The following is a 19722-nucleotide window of genomic DNA, read 5'->3' on the forward strand; positions in this document are numbered from 1 at the left end:
TGGGACACCCTAAACGGGAAGTGGCAGCATATGAGTCAGGGAAGAGGAAAACTCCCTGCCAGGTATTCCCTGTCACCATCCACTGCACCAAAACATCGGATGACCAGCATGAACAAGAAACAGAGACATGTAACTACACCATGATAGAAATGCAAATTTTTCTAGAAAAACTTTCTCCAAGGGAAGGGGGAGAACTGTGTTCCCCCTAATTATAAAGCCATGCTGTTACAATTCAAAGAAACGTCAGATACAGTACAACAGGCATTGGACTGCATCCATGTTGTAGCTAGATATGAGAAAGATAATTTTTCTGAAGCCCCAAATCTCGCTTGCCAGTAAAGGCACATGGGCCCCGCTGCCCCATCGGCCAGGAACCCAACAGAGGACCCTTAAGGGATATAGGGGCTTCTGGGACCCTTACTGGTCTCCACCAAGGGGTGGTGCTTCACACAGCTCCATCCTTCATGGGATGACTAACAGACCTCCCTGTATTGGCAGCTCTGGAGATCGGGGTCCCTAATGACGTAACCCTGGGACAGCCCAAGCACAAGGTAGAAATTTTTGCTCAGGCGTTACAGACTCTTCAGCAGACTGGAGTGATGGGCAGCTGTCACCTCTCCGAATCCTGTACCCTGACCTCTGCCAAGGCCTCTGCCTTAGGGACCTGGCAGATCCCTGGAGCATGGCCCTCCTCTGGGACAACTGCCCATATACTTCTCTAATTATCCTTGGGACACACATAAACAACTTTTCTCATGGCTCTCATTGACAACTGGAGCTCAAATTACAGTGCTTCCTGGGAAACCCTCCAATTATAAGCAAGGGCCACACGTTAGATTACAACGCATAATAGTCAGGGGAGTGGAAAGCATTCAGCTTCCATTGACTGTCACTACTGAAACAATCTTTATTAAAAATCTTGTAGTGGTGGTAGCCCCTTTGGCCCTACCCTTTCCCGGTACAGCTACGGATGCCCTGATGTACCGCAACGCCATTTGGAACAAACCCAAATCCCTGGTCTTCCTGGTGGAAGCTGAATATTGGGAGCCCATACGACTGCCACCTAAGACAGCAAATATCCCCCAATAACATGTATGACAGGGGGCTGTGGGGTTGCAGCCCAAAATTCAAAATTTAGGACAAGAAGAAGTCATTAAACACACCATTTCTCCTTTTCAATTCCCCCATTTGGCTGCTATTAAAGCCTGCTATTAATGAGTGGCGCCTTATAAGCAACTACGGAAATATCAATGCTGATCCCCACTATTAAGGCTCCCATTTCCAACACTGTCCAGTTAATTAAGGATATCCAAAGGGCTCCAGGGAATTACTTTGCTGTGACAATCTAGCTATTATGTTCTATTCAGTACCAGTTATTGAGGAGTCCCAGCTGCAGTCTACTTTTACTGCAGAAGGCACCCAGTGTGTTTTAACCTGTCTGCCTACTGGCTATCTTAACAGCCCAGCTATTGCCCACAGTCTTTGCTGGCAAGACCTGGTGTCCCCTTGCACCGTCTGGCACTATACTGATGTTCTAATCCAGAGCCCCTCAGGAGATTGGTGCACGAGGCCCTAACATGGTTGGTGACCCATCTATAACATCCAGGTGGGCTACTGCCCCACAGAAAATTCAAGGGCTCTCCACAACTATTACATTTCTGGGCATTAACTGGTCCTCTAAAAGCCAGGAAATTCCTCTTGCAGCTAAACCTCAGCTGTTAACTATTCAGCCCCCCAACACACTATAGCAAGCCCAACTCGTCTTACTTAGGTCTCTTCACACTCCGGAGGCAACAAATACCACACTTGTCCATCATTCGTAGACCCATTTATGCAGCCACGTACAAACCCTCCATATTTTACTGGCGAAGAGCTAAACAATAAGCTTTATAGCAGGCACAAAGGTCAGTTAGTCAAGCCCTCCCACTGGTTCCCCCTGGCTGCTCCTTCTGGGCTGAGAATGGACTATGTGTCCCGGAGCCTTTGGACTAACACAGCTCCTCCTAGCTGCCTGTGGGCTTCTGGACCAGACGGCTGCTCACTACACCCCCTCAGAACCGATTTGGGAACTGGTTCGTTGGTTTTGGTCTTGGTTTGGTGTGCACTGATGCCAGAGTTTGCTTGCGTCTTTTGCGTTTTGGTGTACGCAATGGGAAATACTCCATCTACCCTGAGGGAGAGCCCTTTGGGGCCTATATTAGAAAATGGGTGAAACATAGCCCTGAGCCTATGACTAAGAAACACATGATATACTATTGTAATAGGGTGCGGACCCAAAATACAGGATCAGAAGGGCGGTAGCCCCTGAATGGCTCACTCAACTTTTATAGGATCTCGCAGTTACAAGTGTTTTGCAAAACAGCAAGCTGCACCGGCAGTTGTTCCAACTGCCCACCCTCCCCCCATGCCGCCATCATATTCACCACCTCCTGTTTCCCCTACCCACGGGGATCAAATAGAAGTTTCTGTGTTAACCCCCAGAGCACAGGAGCCGGATTTAGTATCACTATCTAAGACTCCACAGGCCACCCAATTTGGACCGGGAGCCACTTCCACAGCAGGGCAATTTCCCTTGTGCTGACAACCTATAAGAGGCCAGGCGACGCCCTTGGACTTGAGGCGCCCCATTCTAATTTCCCCACAGGAGCCCCAGGGAACTTTGACAGTGGGGAACGAGTTGATTGACTCTCCAATAGATACCACTCCCCAAACCCTCCCTGTTTATCTTAAGAGGCTTGGAAATATTAAACAAAGGGGAAACAAAGTCATCCTAGGAAAAACTTGCCTGTATCTTTGAGATGCAAACGTCCTTTCTGGTCTTCTCCGGAACCCTCATCTCTGCCATCTTTTTAAAATGCATCTTTTTAAAAGAGGGTAAAGTAATTTAGAAATTGACTTATCAAGGAAAAATAAAAAACCTAAGTGTCTTTTCTGTAAAAATTCAGCCATCTAGACAAGTGAGTTTGATTTTTTCCATCTGTCAGAAACCTAATTTGAATCCAACCTCTTTTTGTAAACTGATGGGTTTCACATGGCTGTACCTGACTCCCTGCTGAAATTTGGAAATTTTGGACAACTATGGAATTTGGACAACTATGACGTCTCTGTATGTTTGTGTCCTTGTATGTGTCTTTGTCTTTGGATAACATTGCTGAGGTTGATTTGTGGATGAGCTCTATTTAATTGGCTTAAAGAAAAGTGAGCACTTACAAACCAAACTATTCTAAATACAAGAGAAATTGAGCTAAATGAGCTTCAGGTTCATGTGAACTGGGAAATAGTATTAATTAAGACCTGGTACTAACGGTCGTTTGTTGATCTAATTAATATAGACATGCTGTTAGAGTCATCAACATTAAGTATAATACTTTTATTGTGCCTAGGTTTAATATAAGCTAAATAAAATCTTGTTATATCTATTGCAAATTTGTCAGCAAGGAAATAACCTGATGTGAAGAAACTTTTAAGGAAAGAAAATGCAAATGAAATAAGAGCTTTAGGTGAACTTTTTAAACTACGTATCTTTTAGGAAGGTCTATCTAAAATTAGTCTCTCCAGATATTTGACCACTTGAAAGTCAGAATTGTGCTAAAATAAGTGACAGAAGGTTTATGGAAAGTGGACCCTGAAAAAAAGAGTTCTGTACGTGGTCAGGATTGACTAAGTTTAAAATAAGTTTAATTGAGTCAATAAATTTTAAAAGTAAGCTGGTGCAAAACTTGAATTTCGCTTTTCTCTCTGTTAAGAAGACAAGGTTTTTTAAGATTTTGGACTGCCTTTGATGCCAGATTTTAAGTTTTTCTACCTTTTAAGAGATCTGTTCTGTACTTGCCTTTGAAATCTTTTATTGTTACTTTGGCTAACTGAATAACTATTGTTTCACAGTGACATGTGATCCTGACTGTTTGAAACCCTTTTCTTATTTTTCGGACAAAACTTCCCAAATCAAATTATAATGAAGTTCCTTTGAGCTCTAGCTAACTTTGGGGTGCTTCAAAGCGCCCCTGAAACATCCCAAAGAGAGATATTAACTAATTCGGTTGACTTGGTATGTTGAATTACACGGGAAGTGTTGTCAAATAAGCAATAAATCTTCTTAGGTTACATTGTATGCCAAATGATACAGGTATTCTACAGATTATATGGAGTTCCTAAAATTTGTTATGTCCTGGTAAAATGTTACCAGTCAGAATTCTCTTTATTATCGGAAAGTGTTGCATGTCACCGCAGTAACCACGTTACTTTGTCAACTGCATCGTAATCAGATTTAAACGTGCCTTCTCTTTGTTTCTTTTCAAGTAGCCAAATGTATGTCTCAGCCCACTCATCTTTGTAAAAATAGACATAGAAGTCTTTCAAATGCTGTTTTAGCAGGAAGTTACTGATGCGTATGTGCCGTTTACAGTGATTCTGTATATACTCCCCAGCTTCAAAAACACTTAGAACTGCTGCTGTGGTTTCTGGAAGAGTCAGTTGTTGGTTCCTCAATTACACCTGTGCAGCTCGGGTCTGAGTTTTTAAAGAATAGTTAACTTTTAAAGAAGTTTCTTTATCAAAAGAGCAGTTTGAGTTATAGCCATGGTTTTTGCTGGGTTAACATTGGCTTCAGTTAAATCGTTTCAATTATAAAGTAAGTATAACTATGGTGAAGAAGCTTGTCTCATTTTTAAAGGCTGAATCACATTTTATTTCTTGAATTAATGCGATAGAAACGTCAAAATTCCGGACCACTGGAATATGCCAACTTTTTTGTTTTGGGGTTGTGTGTATAGATTTTGTTGTGCTGATTTGTTTGCTTGTTTTTTAAAGAAACGGAAACTGCTATGTCTGCTAGTGGAAGAAAATGCTTTGTTTTGCTCTGAAGATTCTGAAATTATTCAGGCATATCGTGGTTCCTAGATTACAAGGAATAATGCTAGTTAAATGCCAATGAACTATTTTTACTCTTTTTACACGAAATGTACAAATTTCGGGGGGGGGATGATGGTGGCAGCGGTGCCTCTTAACTACCTTATGTGAAACACTTGAACATTTTCATCAATATTGCCATCATCTGTTTAATACTCCCAGTATATTTTCTCAACGTGTTTACCTAAAGTTGTGTGGAATGACATAATAAGCAATAAAATCTGAATTACACCCCCCCCCAAAAAAAAAAGTGCCTTCTTAAGTCTTTCGTCATTGTACACAGTTATGGTTTCACTCTGATGCCTTTGCAAAAATGCTTCCTCTTCAAGAAGATTTATAGAAGGGACCTTCGGATAAATACAAGTTTCTGGTTTTCAGACCATAAAGGTGAACTGGGTAAGATCTTGAAGAATTCTAATGGGAAACCTGATGGCTTCATAAAGCTGTTAACAAAAACGATTAGTTGCACATGACTGGGTAAACTGGTGACTATGGTTATAATTTGTATGGTTTCTATCTGAAAAATGACTGTTTTAAATCTGTGTTTTCCAGGTGTAAGCAAAAGTCTCCCCTTAAACTAATTATGACTTACAGTAATTTGTTAAATTATACCCTTGTAAGCAGAATTGAAACATTTATCTTTTTCTCTCTACCTGGTTGATCCTGCCAGTAGCGTATGCTTGTCTCAAAGATGAAGCCGTGCATGTCTAAGTATGCACTGCTGGTACACTGAAACAGCGGATGGCTCACTAACTCAGTTATGGTACCTCTGGTCGCTCGCTATTGCAATTGGATTACAAGTAGTTATACTGATCATTGTTCTTTGTTTCCAGATTGTTTGCTCTTTGTGTCTCCCTGCTGCACTGTGTCTTTGTTAACGTTACTAGCTGCATTACTTATATCCTGTCTATTTTATAAGATTGGTGTCTCTTACAGTACCCAGTATGTAACCAGGCCTCCAACAATATCTTCTATGGCTAAACATCTTGAGGAAATAGATCACATTTATAACATAAAATAATTGTAATAGTGTGATTCTAGGTATGGGAGGAAGCAACAAGGGAAAATGTCTCCTGGGTCATAATTAGATAGAGGATCCAGAGGATCTTTAATTATCAATAGGGCCTAGTCCAAAAACTAGCACCTGGAGTGGCATATCAAGAATTCTCCCCTGACCTGGGATGAGCCTCCCAGCACCATGGGACAAAATTTGATCCTGAAGTGTCTCCCAAATATTGGTCAAAATCCTGACCAAGAGGAGAGGATCTGAGAAATGGAATATTGCCTGACACATCAGTCATTAGCGATTGCAGCCCTCCAACATGAGCCAGTGAGCCCTGACGAAACTCAGGATATGAGAATATAGGATACAGGCCCCGGGTAGCTGAGGTACATATCAAATGAATGATTTCAGTGAGCCCAGACTCTTGCATCTTCCCATACATAGAAAACTGCTAAATTCCTTAACTTGAGATGCTGCTTCCCAGGCTTGAAGCTCTCAAAATTCCCGTCAAATAGATCATAACTCTCAACTTTTAGGCTGAGAATATTTTTTTAAGGCTACAGGTGTAGACACTTTCCAGAGAGGAACAAAAAAAAACAAACAACGTTTGGAACACTGGCACCGATGGTGGACACTCCCGGAAAGTTCCATCTGACGAAGCAATTAGAAGGGCCGTCACCCCTTTTACCACAAGACTGTGGAATGGACATTGACAGTAGGGAATTGGAACAGGGAGGAGCCAAATCTGACTACACGTTGGATCTCTTTCTTTGACTTTAACCTTTGCCTTCTGCTGCTTTTGTTCACTAAAAGGATACTGTCTGTACATAATGGCCTGCCTCGGGGAACCCTGTTCCTCTGCCTGAATGTTAAACCAAAGTGCCTTTGTTCAGGGAAACATACGGACTCTGTCCACCTGTGGATGGCTGCAATTAAGAAGAAATTAACACATCCCCTCCCTGAGGCTGGCCATTCCAGGGGATATTCGCAAAACTGATGGCCCTTTTACTTTACCTCCTCATCTCCTCCCCATCTCTGTGCTATAAAAGAAACTGGCATCCAAACCCCGATAAGATGGTTATTTTGAGACTTCAGTCCGCCGTCTTCTCGGTCTGCTGGCTTTCCGAATAAAGTCATATTCCTTGCCTCAACACCTCATCTCCGACTTATTGGCCTGTCGTGTGGCAAGCACAGCAAGCTTGGACTTGGTAACATCTTTACTCAGGACACGGTGTCACAAAATGGGACATTGTTTTCTGTTTGTTTGTTTTGTTTTTGTGTTTGTTTTTGTTTTGGGCTGCGCCACGTGGCTTGTGGGATCTTAGTTCCTCGACCAGAGATCGAACCCGCGCTCCCTGCAGTGGAAGCTCGGAGTCCTAAGCAATGGCCTACCAGGGAATTCCCATGGGACACTGTTACCTTGCAGTCATGGTCCTCACCTTTGTGAGACAGAGGTAGTAGCGTAGCAGGATTGAGAACGTTGTAAAGTTTAAGATAAAGATTAGGTGGTGAAAGCAGGATTTCACAGGAAGTGAATCTAGTGACACTTGCAGTGAAACGTTGTCAATTCAGAGTTAAGAAGACTGTGGACAATGTGTGGAGTTTGCAAATAAACTTCATTTTCTAGAGTCAAATCTGCCAAGGCTTCCACTAAATTTGCAGTTGTGGCTATAACCTTAAGACAACTGAGATAGGCATAAGCAACTGACTCAAGTTGCATGCTATAATAGGCAATAGGCCTATGTTTACTACCATGCTCACATAGTTCCGCGGGGCCTGATTATGCCATTCATGCACAAATCAAGTAAAAGGCTTTGAATAACCTAAAGTTAATCTATTAGGTAGAGATCTCTTTGCTAACTTAAAAGGGCTAATATATTTTGCCTCCAGTGGAGATCTCACCTTAAGGTTTCCGGATCAACCTGAACCTGATCATTTGGGTAATCCTAAGGCAGGCAGCTCTTGCAGTGCTTGTTTTAGCCTTGTAAAAGCCTGCTTATGTTTATCTTCCCAAGCAAAGGATTCAGGGACTAAATCTTTAATAAGTTCATAGAGTGGAAGAGGTAACAGAGAAAAATTTGGAACCCGGAGCTTGCAATAACCAGCTAAACCTAGAAATCCACAATGCTAGCACTTAGTTGTGAGTCTAGGAAGTTCCTGTATCAGCCTAATTCTCTCTGGAGATAGCTGAATTCCTTCAGTGCTTAGATTATGTCCTAGGTAATGAACAGTGTCTAGAGATAATTGTAATTTTTCCTTTGTGTTCTTTCTCAGCTCACTGTTGCAGCAAATCAATGGAATCTTTTATGCATGCCTTATGGAATCTTTACAGTAGCTGAGTACAGCAGGAGGTTATCTCCATATGGTAAAAATGTTGATTTCTCAGGGAACTAGAGGGTACTTAAATCTTGGTGAGGTACTTGGGAGAAAAAAGAAGGGGTCCCAGTGAACCCTTGAGGCATAAAAGTGCAGGTATATTGTTGATTGTTCCAAGTAAAGGCAGATAGATATTGGCTGTTGGGTCTCCGGGATGCTGAAGGAAGGTGAACAAAGGTCTCCAACAGTACACCATTCCAAGTCAGTTGAATCTTGTGACAGAAGGGTGGCTAGGTTTGGAACAACAGGAAAACAGGGAATAACTATTTTTATTAACAGCTCCCAAGTCCTGGACAAATCGCCATCCTGCCAGGTTTCCAACCAGGCAAGATTGGCATGCTGCAGGGACGAGTACAGGAATGACTACCTCCCGGGAAATTAAGTTTTCTACAATAGGTGTGAGACCTTGTATGACCGCAGGCTTTAATAGTTGTTGAGGAAACCTAGGGAGAGGTTTAGCTACATCTATCTGAATCTTTATAGGTTTGCATTTTTTTTATTCTTCTGATGTTAACACTGTCAGAAGTAGCCCCCAAATTTGCAGGCATCTCCACCAAATTAGAGAACTTTTGCTGAACTTCCTCTTTTATGTCCAGGACAGATTGTAAGGAACATAAATAATCAGGTTCAGGTTGATCAGGAAATTTTAAGGTGAGATCTCCACTGGAGGCAAAATGTACTGGCCCTTTTAAGTTAGAAAAGAGATCTCTACCGAATAGATTAACTGGGGCTATATTGCATAGCAAAAAGGAATCTTGGTTGAGATAAAAATTCTCTCTGAACTTTATTAGGTACTCCCACTATGGAAACATCCTCTTGACTCAGAGGGACCTGTTGTTCTTTGAGGGTGGGATTTAGAGTAGAAAGCACAGCTCTGGTTAGGGCTAGGGCTAGGGTGTTAAAGGGTTAGGTAATTATGTTTACAGTTAGGGTTAAGGTTTAATGCAGATTTCAAAGTAAAATATGAGAGTGGGGTTTAACGTAGAAAGCATAGCTCCAGTATCAACTAAAATTTGGCAGTTTTTCATCAATTTTCATTCTATTTTCCTCTGGGCTCTTTAAGGTAATTGCTGGTAATAGTTTACCAGAGAACCTCTGGAGTTCTGCCAACTAGGGGAGAGGGTCATGGGGGGGGCCCTCCCTTTAAGACAGATATGAGAGCATTTGTGAAGAGTTTGCATAGGACCTTTGAGGACACCTTTTTTTCTAGTGTCCTCACTGATTACAAATGAAACATCAACTTTGGGTCATCGAATTGATCATGGACCCCTAGGAGGTTGTAATGAGGGGAGGGCTAGGTGTTATTTTGTATCTCTTGCCTTAGAGCTGTTGTAACTGTAAGGCTATGAGCTTGGTGGATTTCTGTTTGTGATCTTGCTCCAAGGTCCTTTCAAAATGCTCAGCTACAGTCAGGAGTTCAGTCAGGCCTACAGCCTCCCAGCCTATTTTCTGCCCTTTTATCAATCCACTAATCTCAGAAGATAATCCATTTACAAAGAGGGCAGTTAAAGTAGGCTGAGTGGCCTTTTTATTGCTTGCAACCCCAAATGCCGTAAAAAGAGACCCTACAAACTGGCTCGAAAGTCTTCCACAGATTCACCCCTCTTTTGTTTGTATGAGTGAATAACAGGCCAATCATTATTAGGCCAATTAATAATAGACCAAGTGTGAGCAGGGAAGATTTTAGGAATAGCTTATAAAAGGTTAGTTGTTATTCTGCAAGCCTTTTTAGGTTGAGGATCTTGAATATCATCCTAGGGATTATGTCATTTTGCTTCCCGCGTCCATTCTGGGGCTTCCCCCAGTCCTACCAACATGTGTACAAGCGGATAAAGATCTAGCAGTTTGGGGACATAGGCCGTGACAGTGACTCTAAATTCTTCAAAAAGTGTTGGGGGTTCCTCCCTAGGTTTAGAGAATTCTTTGACTATAGCTCTCAGTTCAGTCTTTGACCAAGGGGTAAAGGACACCTGAGGGGGCTCACCTGCAACCTCAGCTAGTTTTACTTTAAATGGCAATTGTTAAATATTCTCTTGGGAATAGAAAAGTATTTCAGACAGAAAATGAGTAAAACAAGAGTACTCAGGTGGAAAAGGAAAGGGGGGGACAGTAGGAGTTAAATCTGCAGTCACATCCGTCCTATGGTCTTTTGTTTCAGGTACCTTTTGTCTCTTTAATTTTTCATTAGCTTTTTGTTCTAAGTCTCTAAACGAAGCTATTTTGGAATCTTGAAACCTTCTGTAAACTTTTACATACCAATTAAAGCAGGCATCTCATTCTCCCTGTCCAATTTGGGAACCCTTGCTCTCCAGTGTTTTCCTCAAATGAACAATCTTGTCTAACTGGAACATTCCCCACAATGACCATTGTAATTCTAGATCAATATTAGTATAATTTTGCCATCTTTCTAAATATCTACAGCCTCCAGGACCGTAGTTCTCAAAAATAAAATAAGCAGGTGTGCCAGAAGCTGGCATTCTCAACTCTTTGGTGATAAAGGATCTCATTTCCTTAGCTAGCCTTTGTCAACCCAAAAGAACACACAAAAGAACTGCGCCTTAATATATCAGCAGTAACAAAGAGATGTTACTATGTCCTGGCCAAAAGAAGGCCTGGTATGCACCACCACCAATTCCCAGGGATCCTTGGACTGAGGAAAAAGATCCAACCAGCAAATCCCAAGGAATGGGGACTGCAAACTGATGCCAAACAAAATGGAGAACTATAGCCGCCACCAACAGTTCCAAGCATGGAAACTGAGGGCTGATTCCAAACAGATGGGGAAGTGCAGACTACACTGCCAGCAGTGCCCAATGTGGAATCCAGGGAACAAAATTAGGGGCTAGGCTTTACCACTCAAAAATATACTGGCAATAACCAAGAGATGTTACTGTGTCCTGGGAATTTCCATCTGAAAGGCTAGGGGTTTGGCCTCAGGGAGAATCCTCTACCAGCCAAACTGACCTGCCCTGTAAAGAAAAGCCAATTAGATTGCGAGCACAAACTCAATCAAAGAGAATGGAGCTCAAACCAAGAGGAGCTTACCAACAACCTTCAGGAATGGCAAGAAAGACAGTGAACTCAAAGGAGTTGTGGGCACCACACCTGTTTCTCCTTGTCCCAAATGTTATCAGAAATTTGCTTCAGATCCCATCACTGCCACCAATATATTTATCTTTTTCCTTTTAAAAAGATAAGCATTTAATCATAAAATCATCCTGTTAGCAAGAGGAGTCATAAGAGTGGATTTTAGAAAAGTGCACATACATATTTTTATACAGAACATTTCTGGAGGGATACATATTCAACTGTTAGTGGCCACCTCTGAATGCCACCAATGTATTAAAAAACAAAATTTAACTGAGTAAATTTGAAGATTTACTTTGAAGTTTGAATAAATTGGCTTTATTAAACGATTCATGAATCAGGCAGCATCTCAACTGATAGAAAGGGAGATACTCCAACGGGTTACACAACATGGAAGGCTTTTTGTTTTTTGGCCACGCCACATGGCATGTGGAAATCTTAGTTCCCCGACCAGGGATCGAACCCATGCCCCGTGCATTGGAAGAGCAGAGTCTTAGCCCCTGGACCACCAGGGAAGTCCCAGAAGGCTTTTAAAGTAAAGAGGGTGGGACAAGGAAAGAAAGTCATCATCAAGGGAAAAAATGAAAGTTCACTGGAGGAAAGTGAAACTTCAGGTGACAATGGCTTCTCATTGGCTAAACTGCGGAATTTTCTATTAGCTCTTTCTATTTTCTATTTCTTGTTGCTGGCCAGGAAGGAAGTCTTCCCTCCTCCAGCTGGGGTAGTAAAGTGGTTGCACTTCCTGTTTGGGGTCAGTAAATGACCTCTTCCTGTTGGGGTAATTGATGATGAGTGACACGGCATGAGAGCTCCCTCTACGGGCCTTCCAGACTCCAATTCTAGTTGAGGTTTCCTTTTGTTAACATTCACAGCATGTTTTATTGGCAGGAGGATTCACAATGAGGGAGAAAAGGCCACAAGACTCACCATAAAGAAGGCTCAGAAATTCCTGGGTGGGTCCAAGGGAGCCACAAGGTGGCTGTGGGGTCAGCTGGTGGCCACAATGATCACATGGTTCCATCTGATGGGTTTGCAGCTCGATGTGGAATAGTGAATAAAAGGGTCAGTTCATCCTATCAGAGAAACATGAAACTGAGATAAGCTTCCCACTGCTAGAAGCATCATGAGCCTTCAGAAAAGAACAGAGAACCTGTCTAAAGGGTTTGGGAACATCAGAGCCATATCTCCTCAGAGTGGGACTCCCCAGGCTCTCCAGGTCTCAGTCCCCAACTCTCCCTCGGGGACAAAGCCTCCTCACCTCTGTCCTTGTCAGCTCACTGCTCCCTAGAGGTCCTGCCTATCCCTGAGGACTTAGGTTTCCATGGAGACAGGTTGGTTGAGACCTAGTGATACAGTTGACCAGCCTGATACGCAACAGTTCCCACCACCCTGGGGCAGTTGGGCTCAGGGACACGTGGCTCTGGACCCCATGTGGAGGGTGTCCTTGCACGTCAGCTGTGCCCCAGAAGAGCCAGTAACGCCTGTAGCTGTCCAACTGATTCTCAGGGTATTTTCCTGGGAGAGCCCTTGGTCATCTGACCTCCTATCCAGGAAGCCCCGTGACTTTCTGACTGCTGCCTGTCACGCCAACAACACACCTGTGAAGGTTCTGCTCTGCATGGCCATCTGTCCTCCAGGCCCCCCCTTCTAGGGACCCAGATGCTAGGACCACCCAAATGCTGAAGGAGTGTCCACCTGCCTAAGGTACAGACACCCCTGTATCCATCTGCATGATTTCTACTGGGAATCAACAACATTTATGGGGATTCTTTGGCCCTAAAGAACAGACCAACCTGATAGGAGCAATGCAATGATTCACGATTACCAGGTTCAATGCACATATACAGGGGCCCATAGCCCCAGATGCCCCACTCACAATTCACATGGGTGTCCCATACCTACCCACCGATGCCCAAATATTCTTGCTTCATACATACATACATCCAAACACGCACATCAGTGATGTGCTGGTAAGTGCTAAAAAACTCTCCGAGAAAGGTGGGAAAGACTTCACCTATGCTATCTACGTGGTATAAATATTCCCAGCATGACCAATTTCAAGCTACCCACCTGACATCACTGAACACAGAGCTGGGAAGAGATATGCACCATTGACTATCCCAGGATAGTATGAACCAGTTCCAGCACATCCCATACCTTTTCCTATGAATTTGTGCACACAATCCACTTACACCCCAAGTAGAACCCTCAACTCCCATCACAGATATATAACCAAAAGGATACCACATACACATATGTGTTTGTACATATACATATATATATATATATATCCTGAACACACACGTACATTTCTACCCTCACCCTGAATAAATACACAAACAGACTACCTCTTACTACCTAAATTTTTACAGACAAAACCTTACTCACCCTGAATATTCACATTCCACTCTCACAACTATATATACACACACAACATGGGCCTGAAAACAAACACGTGCAACCAATATGCCATCCAGATGTACACACTGAGTACCTAAACACACAGGCTCACCAAGTACACAACTGTCTCATGGGCAACCCAAAAAAGACCCATATGCAATCCCACAGCCCTAAAATACATATACTCCAGGATTCCTGCACACACACATAACCTACACCGTCTACTGGTTTCCAAACACACAAACTAAACTCTCACATCCCCCAGAATACATACCCCAGAAGCCCCAGGAACTCAAAAACACACACAGCCACAAATAACCTATTCTTATCAAATACAGCTGACCCTTGAACAGCTTGGGGGTTAGGGCGCCAACCCTCCATGCAGTGGTTCTGCCTCCATGGATCGTGTAGTAGTCCTGTAGTATTTACTGGAAAAAAAATCCACTAGAAGTGGACCCGTGTGGTTCAAACGTGTGTTGTTCAAGGGTCAACTGTACATATAAGTCCACCTCACTAATACTGAGAACACACATACAAGCAACACCACTAAATTCTTCAGGCATTACATTTGGAAATAGACACATAGAGGACTCTAAGCCTCCTGATATACTCACAAATCACAAATACACACATCCACAAACTACTCATGAGTATACACCCCAAATGCTCAGACACACTCAAAACAGAAAAACACCGACAACCTCTGCAGTCTTACTAATATACATACACAATTCTCACACACCTATGGACACACACATGCAAATATTCCCAAGCCCTGAACATACAGATCCCCTCCCAAACACTATACGTTATGCTACCTCTCCAGAATACAAGCTCCCCACCACCACCCCAACATATAAACTGTATATGTGTGGGGGGGTGTTTATATATATATATTTCTACCCTCACCCCGAATATATAGACAGACCACCTCTTACTCCTACCAAACACATGTATAAACACCCTAGCATTCTCCAAAGAAATACATTTTGAATACTCCTAACAACTCCATACCTTATGAACAAACTTTGATAATGCATGAACCTGATGATGGACACACACACAGATTAGAATACACAAGTAAGATACATGGAAGTGTCTCCAGCAAACCATTTATGAAACAACTTCCATATATCAAATGATCCCTAGCTATTAGGAGCCAGCTCACACATATGCAAGTACTAACAAATACCCATATCACATATTTCTAATACATAGAAATGCAATTGTCCAACTTCCCTGTAGAAACATAGAACCCCACCTCTTTATCAGATACACATATACTCACTTCCCAAAATACATAAGCTTCAGAGGCTCCTACTGAAAATTACAAATGCACAGCCTCAGCAAATATTCCTCCAAGTGGCCATGCCCCTTGAATACACACACAAACTCATTTAACACATAACTCTCCACAAGTCCCAAATGCAACCACAATTACCCAGAACACTACAAATATGCAATAATATCATCCTATATGCCCTTTGTTCCAAATACACATACAGTACCACACTACTGGCATATACATAACCCCACATTCCCAACCTCTCACACAGAATTAACTCTGCCATCTTGCAGAATACAGAATCATACAAACACAACATACCTACATATACAACATCCACCAGTCCCAGAAAATAGTCACAGACTTGCCCTCTACACATCCAAATATACATAGACAGCTCCTGAAAATGCACACACACAAACACCCCATAACCATACAACATGCCCTGAATACACAAATGATCATCCTACGTTCCCCAAATATACAAAATAAACAGACTGGACACCCAAAGTAATATACACCACTACTTTTCCTGACATTGCCCTTATGCATATGCAGATAATCCTTCCAAATCCACCATTAGACACACATAAATCCCCAAATTCATGGGTGAAAAAAACACATGTAAACATATTCCCCAAACACCTAATTACAAACACCTAACCACCAACTCCTTGAGTATGCCTGCGTCACATCTCAACACCCTCCAAGTACAACACTCACTCTTACACACTCTCACAAAAACACAGGCATGATCTCCCTTCAGACACAAACATCCACAGACAAAACCAACCCACACATTTGACTACATATCAGATTCCCACCAACCAATTAAATATGTACAGACCCCATCTATGCTTGCAAATCAATCATGATTTGACATCAGACTACAAATACATGTTTACTACCACATTCAGCAAAGTTGCTCCCATCACTGACAAAAGAATGCAGTTTGAACATAAGTGGTGATTGATGTTTTTATGATAAGAAGGAAGACACTAGTGAAACCATGGGTGTGTTCCTTCGATCTTCACTCATTTTCCAATCACCTGAGCTACACCTTTGGAACCAGATGAGGGTTTTCAACTCGCAAGAACGTCCCTCTAGCTTTTGGACTCTTCAGAACGCGCAGCCTAGAACGGCACCTGGGCACCTGTTTAATAGCTCACACACACTATTTCCCCCCGACTGTAGGCCCCGCAATCACTGAACCCTTCATGCAGCCGGCTCCCCAGTGGTGCCAATAACCCTGGGGTAAACCCCTCAAGGGAATCGAGCTCTATGGGGACGTGAATCCACATTGTGGGGAGTCTCCTTACACGGGCAAGGGCACAAATAACCCACAGGGTGAACACCAGCGCAGAGCGGTGACACCTGAGGGGTGAAAAGTCCCCGTACCCCTTACCTCAGGGTTCCTGGAATTGACTCTCGAGGCCGCCATGACAGGCCCCGCCCCCGTCGGACGGCCGTTGGGGCCCCACCCTCCGCGCTCGCGCATGCGCTCCTGTCTTCCGGAGCCAACTGCCCCAACAGACGCCAGGAGCCGTGGGAGGACGGCGGTCCGCGTGCCCGAGAGCCCCGCCCCAGTGGGCGTGCGCAGGCGTGCAGGCGCGGGGCACGCGGGCATCTGGTCCTGCAGCTCTCTGCCAGAGAGGAGAGAGGTGCAGTGTCGGGCACGCTGCAGAGCATCTCTGGCGACGCTCCTCGCCGGGAAGTTTCGTGCTGGTCTCTTCTTAAAACCAGCTCTTGTGAGATGTGCACTCGTGATTTTTCTATTGCACACCTGAAACCCATGCACTTAGCTACAAAGAGTTCTGGAGAGCTCCGCTCTAAGCACAGTAGCCTCAAATTGGGGCAAGTGCTTTCATGCCCTTTGGACTGCAGTTCCTTGGTTCTTCTTTATGCCTTTCAAAATACAGTAGGTCCTTTTTCCTAGCAAGCCTGAAGTTTCCGCTAAAGAACAATTCTAGCAAAGAATTCAGACCTGGGAAACACTCTTAAGATACTGTCTCCTGACTCCGTTCCTAGAGTTTTTCCAAACGCATTTACTCTACTAGAATATTTTTTCTCAGTGTATTTAATACATGGAGGTTTTTCAATAAATGTTGATTCACAGGTGTTTCCTTTGTACGGTTTTTTTTTTTTTTTTAAATAACTTTGAGAGAGAGTGGACAATCTGGGCCAATTTCAACACAGCAGGTAGTATGGGAACAATTTTACTTTCCCTCCCTCCTTTTTTGTAATATCTTGTAGACTTTCAGTTGGCATTAAAAACAACAACAACAACAAAAATAGTAGCGGGATCAACTTACTGGCCTGACTTTGTAATACTTCCCAAAGAAACTTCAATCATCAGATCCTCTTTCTGGTCAACCGCAAGATTAGAGCATTTCTCACTCAACAGGATGCCCCTGAAGACCCCTCACATCTAACAGCACTAAGCGCCTCCAAGTGCCCAGACTTGAAAACTCCACAAGACACAAACATGGTATCTCTTTGTTTCTTTAATGTTTCGTGATTGAGTGGAAGATGAACTGTCTTCTGAGGCTTGTGATGCATGTCCAGAGTTGTTTTTTCTCAGTAGTCAATGCCTGCGCACAGCCTCTGTGCAGGAATAGTCAGAGATCATGATCCAAAGGACTTTTAGATACTCCCTTCTGTGACTGCTCTTCCCAAATTACATTTGGGCTAATTTGATTATCTCTGTCCCTGGGGTGTAGGATTTTGAAGTATTACAAAAGTGATTGCAGAATTGGGACTGACTAATTTTTGCACAGTGCCATTTTTGTATCAGTGGCCTTGAGAAGAGTCCTTCAAATACTGTATCAGAATTATGAGTGAGAATCTTGTAAATAATTGGTTGAATGACTGAACAAAGGGAGGAAGCAACAAGGAAGCCTGCCTTTCTCGAGTGCCTGGGTACAATATTTTGCCTCACAATCCCTCTAGAATGAGGTTATTGGTTGAAAATCATATGAGTTTTCCTTCATTGTAAAACCTCCAGTACTGAGCGATATTCCCAAACTGTTTATTTTTTTCAGTCCCCGACAGGAGTTTCTTTAGATATAAAGTTCACCATGATGTTGCTTGAAATATTCTCACCTTATCTTCTCATCTTCTTCTGAGTCAGTTTTTCCTGACAAGGGGCAAGGGACTTCTTAAACACCAACAGGAGTCTTTTTCACACTGTGGAACAGTCCTTCTAAACCTCTGTTTCCTTCCCCAACACCCCACAATCAGTTGGAGTTCTACTGCAGCTACAGCAGTGAGAGAATCTCGTCTCGCAAGAGATTTGGTTGCCATCCTCTGAGGTTTTCAGCCTTCATCTCCCTTGACAAGTTTCCTAACAGTCCTCTCTTCTCACAACACAAAATACGAATACTCTTTCATATCATTTTGATAGTGGTAAACTGACTGACATGGATTCTCAATATGAAAATAATAATCAAACAAGTTTTGTAAAAGGAATGTTACCATGATTCCCATGCAGATGGGGCCATATGCAACGATGAGCCTAGACTGTAAAGAGCAAGTGTATGTAATGCAGACAGGAAATTAACAAACTTGTAAGCAGGGCTTGCAGGCTAGGATTTAGATGGAAGTGGGCTTGTCTGAATGGGGATTGGACACTGGTGGATAAACTCTTGGCATTGTGTCAAGGTGCACATCCATCTCATGGGTAGTGGACTTTTAACACCTAGAAAAACCAGGGCTCTAGGATGTTTAGTCCCTTTAACATAAGGAAAGAGAAGAAGATTTTCTGCCTTCTTGTTCCTTACTTCTGTCCTTACCCCTACTAAGCCAAGATGTTCAGTGCTATATGATGGCTCTTCCAAATCCATTTCATCCAAAGAGCCTGCAGATTTTGTGTATGTTTACAGTTGTGTTTTCTGTTGGAGCCAAGGTGCACACTTGAGTCTCATCACTCCAAGTTCTCTTTCTCATAAGGATGAGTAACTGATAATAGCTTAGTATGTTCTGATTTTTTGGTAGTGTTGCCAGATAAAATACAGATTTCGAGTTAAATGTAAATTTCAGATAAACAGGGAAAGAATTTGCGTAAAACTATGTCCAAAATGTTGCATGGGACAAAGTTGTACTAAAAATGAATTCATTGTTTATGTGAAATTCAAAAGTCAAATTCAGTTAGGCATTTGTTACTTTTCTTTACTAGATCGAGCCACCCTATTCTTTCAGTGCTTTGAAATTTAAGAGACTAGAAAGTCTTGTTCTAGGAATCTAGTGCAGAAACAGAGGAGCCCCGATACCCGTACAAAGACAATCATTGGAAATATCCTCAGATATATTGGAACATATATGAATTTTCATCTAGAAAAAAAATGAAGGCATTTTAAAAACTGAAAACAGATTGCCTTCGTTTTTAGTTGCATGACGTATCTCTGGGAAGATTTTAGTGAAAGAGATAACTCTGGTTTCCTCCGGGAAAGAGGATTGGGTTGACACGGGAAAGAGGTGGGAGGAGGACTCGCCACTGCATATTCCATTTTGCACAATTTAATTTTGAACCATGAGACGGTGTTGCTCGCTTAAAATATTATACTAAAATCATTTAAAAGGTAAAAAACTAAATCTTTTACAACCATGGAATACTATGAGAAAGACATTTAGTGAATTCTGGTCTTGGACATGGGGGCTGCATGAC

General features: G+C 42.7%; 1 long non-coding RNA gene across 1 annotated transcript in view; it reads right to left on the reverse strand.

Moving 5' to 3' along the window:
* LOC309634359 overlaps positions 1 to 16517 on the reverse strand; it is a 60102-nt gene extending 43585 nt beyond the window's left edge. Inside the window, exons 1-3 of the long non-coding RNA XR_014248022.1 lie at positions 16465 to 16517; positions 12302 to 12447; positions 2786 to 2860 (exon numbers count right to left, since the gene is read on the reverse strand). This is a non-coding gene — a long non-coding RNA (uncharacterized lncRNA). The remainder of the gene's footprint in view (positions 1 to 2785; positions 2861 to 12301; positions 12448 to 16464) is intronic.
* Between the last annotated feature and the right edge of the window lie 3205 nt (positions 16518 to 19722).

Source organism: Balaenoptera borealis (genome assembly GCF_965194805.1).
Source record: "Balaenoptera borealis genome assembly, chromosome: 8".
Taxonomy (NCBI): Eukaryota; Metazoa; Chordata; class Mammalia; order Artiodactyla; family Balaenopteridae; genus Balaenoptera; species Balaenoptera borealis.